Genomic DNA, 9,370 nt, shown 5'->3' with positions numbered 1-9,370 from the left:
ATGCCCTCATGCATGATTTTTCTTAAAAATATAGGACATATGAACATCAAGCCAGGGGTTATCCAACTCCTTCCTAAGTTTCATGGGCTTGAATCTGAAGAACCATATCTACATTTGAAAGAGTTTGATGAAATCATAGTCACTTTATATTTTCAAAATGTGTCTGAGGATATTGTTAGGCTGAAACTCTTTCCTTTTTCCTTGAAGGAGAAGGCTAAGACGTGGTTACATTCATTGCGTCCTAGATCCATTGGCACATGGAATGATATGTAAAGGGAATTTATAAAGAAATTTTTTCCACATCATAAAACGATTACCCTTAGAATAGTAATCATGAACTTCACCCAAAAGGAGGATGAAACATTTTACCAATGTTGGGAAAGGTTCAAGGATTTGGTCAATTCATGCCCACAACACGGCTTTGAAACGTGGCGCATTACAAATTTTTTCTACGATGGATTGACATCTTCCATGCACCAAATGGTCGAGACAATGTGTAATTGAGAATTCATTAATAAAAATGTCAACGAGGTATGGGATTACCTCAATAGTCTTGTTGAAAAAACACAATCATGGGACTATTACCCAAAATCGAACACTACGTCTAGGCCGACTCAATCTAAGGAGAAAGGTGGTTTGTATCTCTTGAAAGAAGAGGATGATCTCAAGTATAAAGTGACTACGCTCATAAGAAAATTTGAGGCCATGGAAGGAAAGAAGGATAAGGTTAATGAAAGTGTTTGCGGCATTTGTGATTGCAACATTCATACTACTGAGAATTGTCCTACAATACCCGCCTTTCGAGAAGTGTTGAATGAACAATCTAATGCCGTAAATACTTATCAAAGACCTTTCAATGGACCCACCTCTAACACGTACAATCCTGGTTGGAAAAATCATCCAAATTTTAGTTGGAGGAATGGACAAACTGCTACCCCTCAAGGTTTCTTCAATCAAAATCCAAATCAGGGGAAACCTCAAGAAGAACTAGTTCAAAATTTCATACAAGAGCTGGCTCAGGCAATGCGAGGATTTATAGATTTTATGCAAAAGATGGATTCACGTATGACGGTTATAGAAAAGGGGATGCTTCCTGCATAACCTCTACTCAATCCTAAACCGAAGTACGAGATAAGTGATCCAAGCTCTTCAAATCAGATGGAGCACGCTAGATCTATTACTACTCTTAAGAGTGGAAAGATTATTGATAAAACCCTTTCGGTTAGGCCCGAAAAGCCTAAAGAAGCAGAAGAGGACAACAATGATGGATCTGGTGATGCCTCACAAAATTTAGAACCGGAACTTCTAGAGAAGCCAGTTGCTTCGTTCCCCCAACGATTGGTTGCACCAAAACCTCTCTCTAACTCTCAGGATATTCTAGAGGTGTTGAAACAAGTGAAAGTCAACATTCCTTTACTTGATGTCGTAAAACAAATACCTTTATATGCCAAATTCCTGAAGGACTTATGCACGACCAAACGACTGCAGAGTATTCAAAAGAAGATCTTTTTAACTGAGAAAGTGAGTGCCATCCTGAAGCAAGACGTGCCACAGAAATTCAAAGATCTCGGTAGCCCAACCATATCACGTGTAATCAGGGACTATCGAATGGATCACGCACTTCTTGACTTAGGAGCGAGCGTCAATCTGATTCCTTACTCGGTATACAAACAGTTAGGTTTGGGTGAATTAAAACCCACCCTAACCATACTACAACTTGTTGATCGCTCTGTTCGTGTACCTAGAGGGATAATTGAGGATGTGTTGGTCCAAGTTGATAGATTTTACTACCCTGTAGATTTTATCATCCTGGACACTGAACCCGTCAATAACATGAGCACTCAGATTCCTGTCATTCTTGGTCGCCCATTCCTTGTCACTTCAAACGTAATTATCAATTGCAGGAATGGTGTCATGACTATGTTTTTTGGAAATGTGACATTAGAGTCAAACATCTTTTCCAATAACGGCAGAAACTTAGAGGATGATGACGATTTCCATGACATTAACATGATTGACTCTTTTGTGGAAGATACGACACTTCTGACCCTCTAGAGACTTGCTTGGCCCACTCCCATGATTTTGATGATGACATGATCAGGGAGATGTGTGCCTTGTTTGATACTGCACCAGTACTTAAAGTTAACCAGTGGAGGCTATAATTTGAAAAATTGCCACAAACCGATGTAGTGCCTCTATCGTCTAACCTCAAGTCACCGAAGCTTGACGTAAAACCTTCGCCCTCTAATTTGAAATACGCATATTTAGGTCAAGATGAGACATATTCGGTGGTGATCTCTGCCCATCTGGAGAAAGAATATGAGAGTATGCTCATATCTACTCTCATTAAGCATAAGGGAGCCCTTGGATGGTCGATAGTGGACCTCAAGGGAATCGATCCCTCGATTTGTACTCACCGCATATATCTTGAGGATAATGCGAAGACCGCTCGGTAATCACAACATAGACTAAATCCAAACATGAAGGAAGTGGTTAAGGCCGAGGTTCTTAAACTATTGGATGTGGGTATCATATACCCCATATCCGATAGTCAATGGGTGAGTCCAACTCAGGTGGTTCCTAAGAAGTCCAGGATCACCATTGTAGCCAATGCCAATATTGAACTCGTGCCAACTAGAGTTACTACTAGTTAGAGAATGTGCATTGACTACAAGAAGCTGAATACCGTCACGAGGAAGGACCACTTCCCTTTACCCTTCATTGATCAAATCTTGGAAAGGCTAGCTGGTCATTCCTATTACTATTTCCTTGATGGGTATTTGGGCTATAATCAGATTGAAATCGCCCCTGAGGACTAGGAAAAGACCACATTTACATGTCCCTACGGCACCTTTGCCTATAGAAGGATGCCATTTGGATTATGTAATGCCTCTGCCACCTTTCAGCAATGTATGATGAGTATCTTTTCTGACATGGTGGGAAAATATCTAGAGGTCTTCATAGACGAATTCTCTAATTTCGGTTCATCTTTCAGCGAGTGCTCAGAGAGTCTTAAATGTGTGTTGAAAAGATGTGAAGAAAAAAACTTGGTACTTAATTAGGAGAAGTGCCATTTCATGGTTCATAAGGGAATTGTCCTTGAACGTATTATCTCGTCCAAAGGAATCGAGGTAGATAAGGTAAAAATTGATCTTATCTCTAATCTACCTCCACCCAAGAATATACGGGATGTGCGATCCTTCTTAAGACACGCTAAGTTTTACAGAAGATTCATAAAGGACTTTAGTCTCATCTCTCGTCCTTTATGTAATCTACTTCAAAAGGATGCACCATACGAGTGGACTGAGCCATGTCAGGAAGCTTTCACTAAGCTTAAGGGCATGTTGACTAGTGCACCCATCATACAACCACCCGACTGGAGCATTCCATTTGAACTTATGTGCGACGCTTCTGATTATGCTCTTAGAGCGGTTCTAGGTCAGAGAAAAGATAAGAGGCTCTATGTCATTCATTACGTGAGTAGGACTTTAAATCCTGCCCAAGTGAACTACTCAACTACGGAAAAGGAACTCTTAGCCGTAGTGTTCGCCTTGGACAAATTTAGGTCCTACTTGATCGGATCCAAGATCATTATCTATACAGATCATGCGGCACTTAGGTATCTTCTTTCTAAGAATGATTCTAAGCCCCGCCTGATATGATAGATCCTTCTACTCCAAGAGTTTGATTTGGAGATTAAAGATAAAAAGGGAGTAGAGAACGTAGTGGCCGATCACCTTTCTCGCTTCAATACCTCTGATTCTCTTGAGGCGACCCATATCAATGACATGTTCCCTGATGAACAACTGTTTAGAGTCTCTCATTCACCTTGGTTCGCTGATATTGCTAATTATCTTGCCACAGGTTCCATACTGACACAGTGGACTGCACAAGATAAGAAGAAATTCTTTACCGAGGTGCAAAACTTTTTCTGGGATGATCCATATTTGTTTAAATATTGCCTAGACCAGATCCTAAGGAGATGTGTGCCAGACGATGAGCATCAGAGTGTCATCTCTTTCTGTCACTCACAGGCCTGTGGTGGTCACTTTTTTGCTAAAAAGACCACTGCTAAGATTTTGCAGTGTGACTTTATTGGCCCACTATATTCAGGGACACTCATGAGTTTTACAAGGCTTGTGAGTGTTGTCAGAAATTGGGAGCATTGTCCCCTCGAATACGATGCCTTTGAATCCCATCCTTATCATAGAAGCATTTGATTGCTGGGGCATTGATTTCATTGGACCTTTCCCCCAATCCTTTGGAAATTTGTATGTTTTACTCGTTGTAGACTATGTCACTAGATGGGTCGAAGCAATTCCGTACCGACACAATGACCACCGTACATTCATTAAAATTTTAAAAGAGAATATCCTTTCGCGGTTCGGAATGCCTCGAGCCATCATTAGTGATGGGGGCTCACACTTTTATAATAGACCATTCAAGAGCCTAATGAAGAAATGCAGTATTTCTTATAAGGTGAGTACCCCATACCATCCACAGACAAGTGGACAAGCTGAGATTTCTAATAGGAAGATTAAACATATCCTAGAGAAAACGGTTAACCCTGATCGTAAGGATTGGTCAACCAGATTAACCGATGCCTTATGGGCCTACCGTTTTGTGTTTAAAACCCCTATTGGAACGTCTCCCTTTAGACTTGTCTATGGGAAGGCTTGTCACTTGCCTCTGGAGTTGGAACATAAAGCGTACTGGGTGATCAAAATTTTGAATTTTAATCTAGACAATGCTGGCTCGCTGCGCAAACTGCAGTTGAATGAACTTGAAGAAATTCGGAATGATGTATACAGGAACTCGAGAATTTACAAGGACAGGATGAAGGCATTTCATGATCAACATATTCTGCAGAAATCATTCACACCAGGTCAGAAAGTCCTTTTGTATGATTCTCAACTACATCTCTTTCCAGGTAAGCTTCGATCTTGTTGGACCGGCCCTTACATTGTGGTTACTACTTATCCTCATGGGGCCGTCGAGATAAGAAATCCCGACAATGGCAAGGAGTTTAAAGTAAATGGACATCGATTAAAACCATTTTTCGAGAAATTTGATTCAGAAGATATGTCCATACCTTTGACTGCTCCTATTTACCAGGATTAATCTCCTAGTCTGATGGAGGTATAGGTAGGTTTATCGCTTTCATAGGACTAGGATAGTTTGCTTTATACATTATTTTAGAATAGGTTACTTTTATTGGTTTCTCTCTTGTGCTAACCTGCTCTGATATCTTTGGAAAGTCTCTCTTGATTTCTTCATCCAGGTACTATCTTTCCATCACTTTTCCCTTACTTTCGTTGTCCCATGTGCATTTCATGCTTATTTCCTTTACATTGAGGACAATGTAGATTTTAGGTTGGGGGTGAGAGATTAGGTCACCTAATCAGTATTTTCTTGGTCTTAAGCGAAAATTGTGAAATTTTTTAAAATTTTCTAGACTTTCTTGTGAATTCAAAGTAATTTTGATGACCATCTTTGATTTAGAATTTCAAGATACGTAATGTGGATTTATGACTCTTGGATTCCGTCATCTATTAGATTTCACAATTAAGTTCGAACTGTTAATCCATGATTAGAAGTTTTAAACATTGATTGAGTCATGATTTCACAAGACACATCTCGCTTACACATTAAGGTTTCAGTTCAATATTGAATGATTAACTTGGTAATCACTAAGCATGAAAGGAACCAGCCTGAAAATTTTAGCATCGGTTTATAAAGAAGAATTGAAAGGGTTAGTCGAATAATCTTCACCATAGGTTTGCTTCCTATAGATGAAGATATAATTCCCCATGGATGATATGTGAAAAGGGTTGGGTGTACGATCTTCACCATAGGTTTGCTCCCTACAGGTGTAGATTTGATCCCCCTCCCCCTCGATGGAAAAATCAAAAGCTAGAAGAATAAAAAGAAGAACTGTAAGGCAAGTTCTTGTTTAGGTTTTGGTTGTTCTGAATGCTCCTTGAATCATCAATGTTATCATGGAAATTAATGATTGAATCTCTTAATGATAATAAGTCGAGACTACACTATACACCCATGGAACTCAATGTTTAGAATATTTTCTAATTGATGGTTAATACATTGAACTTGATTATGAAGTTTCCCATGTGCTTGAGTCCAAGAGAAAGTAATGCCCAACATTCATGAATCTTAGAAATCTAGTATCTGCATTGTTTTCATAAATCACTCGAGTTTATCGAAATCGACCTTTAATTCTCAACGTATTTTTCGCATACTTTGCTCGGGACTAGCAAGATGCTGGTTGGGGGTTGTGTTGAGGGTCAAATATTGCATATCAGACCCCAATTATTGTTTGGATTTATGAACATGGGACTGTTTAATGGCCCAGTTTAACTGTGTTTATGCTGCAAGGTATATTTACGAGCTTGGACTGAAACAAGGTACTAAAAGTATGGATTTGATGCTCAGAATTCACCAAGGCAAGGGATGGACCCTAGGGGACCAAGATTGATGGATTTACACACCAGAGATCCGAGAAAATCGTCAAATTGAAGCTCAAGCGGCCTTAAAGACATCCAGAATGCAAGATCACAGGGTTCCCACCATCTGCTCGGCTCAAAACTTCATACATGGCCTGAGGACCATAAATGAACTGTTCACATCGAATCTTAGCTCCCAGATCCCTGTGGAAGTGGGTAAATTGACAGATTAGCCCATAAACTGTTGATTCGGGCCCACATGATATTTAGATATGCTTAACTTTTGGTCTCAATCCCTTAACTGAGATAGGACAACAGATGGATGGATCAGATTTCACATATACATCAATGTGGGACCCACTTTACATGCCAGGAGTGCACAGCCGATTGTGCATGCGCTGTGCACTGAGCTAACATGAGCGGTCAAACAGCTCCCACCTGCAAAGAAGGCTCTGTTTTAACAACGGACGGCTGAGATCTTGAAACGGGCCACCATCTGAATGAATCAGTCCAATCTGGACCGTTAGTTAGAATCCCATGGTCCATATTACCGTTTCCTAGGTGGCAGTATTTTAAATGACAACGAAGATCGGGTTTTGATCATCCAAACGGAAGACTGACGGTGCAAAAGAAACTTTGTGGGCCACACCGAATCCAATCCAAACTTGACCATGTTTGATTGGTTTTTCGAGATGAATCCAGTCGACGGACTGGATTTCACCGCTAATGCAGATCATGGGCCTACCAATCTTTACAGTGCAAGGACCGTGCGCAGGCTCTGCGTCCGTAAAAACCGGCCGCAGTGGGCCACTGTGCGATCAAGGAGATGATTGGATCGATGATTCGATCCATCCAGAAGATGTAGAGGGGCATCCTGATCCTGTTCATGAAGTTAAACTAGAAATCTGGAGCCATCAGCCATCACATTTCCAAGCTGACGCTAGTCAGTTTCCAAAGATTCTGCGACTTACGTTCTTGGCTGCGTAACTGGCTGCGTAAAAGCCATGCAACATCACCAACTTCTGCAACCGACTCCAGCCAGGCCTCTCCACCACCCCTAGCAAGCTATAAAAGGGAAGAAAAGAGAGAGCTTAAGGAGGATTTGATGAGGAGGCCGTGAACGTGGAGCAGAGAGAGAGAGTTTAACAGAGAAGTGTTTATTTTATTATTTTATTTTTTTTTCATTATTATTTTCTTCTGATGGATAGTCTAGTCATGTTGGGCTAAACCTCTTATCTAGGGCTAAGAGGTGAAGCTTGTAGCGTGATGGGGAGACTTTTTACTTCTGCTTTTATTTATACCGAATTGAACTTGATATTAGTTTGACTTTAAGGGAATGTTTTTAGTTTTAAATGGTCTGTTGTGACTAAAATTACAATGGGTCTACAATAGCTTTGAGCATGTTCCTTTCCTTTTTATGTTTATGATGTCAGAAAGCTCTATTGTTCACCATCGTCTCTTGGGCATGGTCGGATGACGGTACCCTTCTTAACCTTCATACATTATTGATTGGTTGGTAATTAGTTTAATTCTATTGTTTACTTTGTCTCCTGGGCATGGTTTGGTGATGGAATCCATTCTAATTCATACACCTTTCATCTCTTGAAAAACTATATCAAAGGAAGTTCAGTCTTGATTTCCATGGTTACATTCTTCAACTGGATAAAGATGGGACTTTAAGTCCAGTTGAGTTCTTGAAACAGGCATAAGATCTTCCTAATTTCTACAAGTGGATCCTCTGAATCCCTAGTTTCCTTCCTCTGAATTTCTTAAGTTTTAGATTAGTATTTCACTATTATTCCTCAAAATCATTCGATTTAGATTTCATCTTAATCTAGTTCTAGTTTTAGTGAGTTTCAGATTACGTACAGGTTTCAGTCCCTTGGGATTCGACATCAGTCTTAACGAGTTTATTACTACATCACAACCCTATACTTGGGGAGTTAACAAGTTTTTGAAATATGTATGGGTCCACAACTCCTGGCCTGGGTATCACATCGACGCGCGAGACGCGGTGTTGGAACCCCGGTGACGGCGCGGTCACGATGGTATAAGTCTCGGGTCGAGTTGACTTAGATCTATAGGATATGACTTAAGGTCGCGCGTAAACGCTGATTATAGATTGTAGGTTGCTGAAATTCGACAGGGAGGATCGCGAGAGTCTACGAAATAGTACAATCTAAGATACGGGCCTTACACATCCTTTCTTCCCATGGTAATAACATAAAACTGTCCTCTATACAACAATCCCTTCTACCCATAACTAAACAAAATTATATTCTGATTTTTAAAAAAAAAAACATTAAAATATCCTTATTTTACCAGTGGCATGCATCTTTAAGAAGCTTAGCCACCGAAGTGTACAAAACAATCATTTTTCTTGGGTCGAAGCGAATAAGGAGACCATACGATGGAGAACATGACGCTGATATGTAGAAAAAAGAACTCTGTCAGGGGATGGTAGTGGGTCACATGGAGGAAGGTTCCAAAGGAAGAAGAAAAGGCTCTGAAAAAACTCAAATGGGTCCTCCAATTGAGTTAGCCCTACCGATGGAGTCTTTAGACATCATCTGTGGGGCCCATCGTAAGGTATGTGTTAAATCCACTCCATCCATTAGAGTCACAATTTAGTAAAAAAAGGCATTGGCTTAAGAATGAGGCACATCCATAGATAAGGTTGACCATATCATAGGAAAATAGTTGTGAGTAAACGACCATCGTTATCAATTATTATGGGCCATAGAGAGCTCGAATTAAGTTGAAATTAGCATTTTTTTCACTGAAATGGTAGGCCACAAAGAGAATGAACAGGTTAGATTTGCATTCCATTGGGCCTAATGACCACATGATGGGTCACGTCATGCTTTAAGATTGGGGCGTTGAAGCTTCTTTCACACTTAATTGCCATA

General features: G+C 40.3%; 1 non-coding gene across 1 annotated transcript; it reads right to left on the bottom strand.

Moving 5' to 3' along the window:
• Positions 1-315: 315 nt before the first annotated feature.
• LOC131219705 (small nucleolar RNA R71) lies at positions 316-422 on the bottom strand. The gene has a single exon (XR_009158351.1). It is a non-coding gene; the product is annotated as a small nucleolar RNA R71 (small nucleolar RNA).
• Positions 423-9,370: the final 8,948 nt, after the last annotated feature.

The sequence above is a fragment of the Magnolia sinica genome, chromosome 11, assembly GCF_029962835.1.
Source record: "Magnolia sinica isolate HGM2019 chromosome 11, MsV1, whole genome shotgun sequence".
Lineage (NCBI taxonomy): Eukaryota > Viridiplantae > Streptophyta > Magnoliopsida > Magnoliales > Magnoliaceae > Magnolia > Magnolia sinica.
Note: the sequence above shows the minus strand (reverse complement) of the source record. Positions and strands in the feature narration are given on the sequence as shown.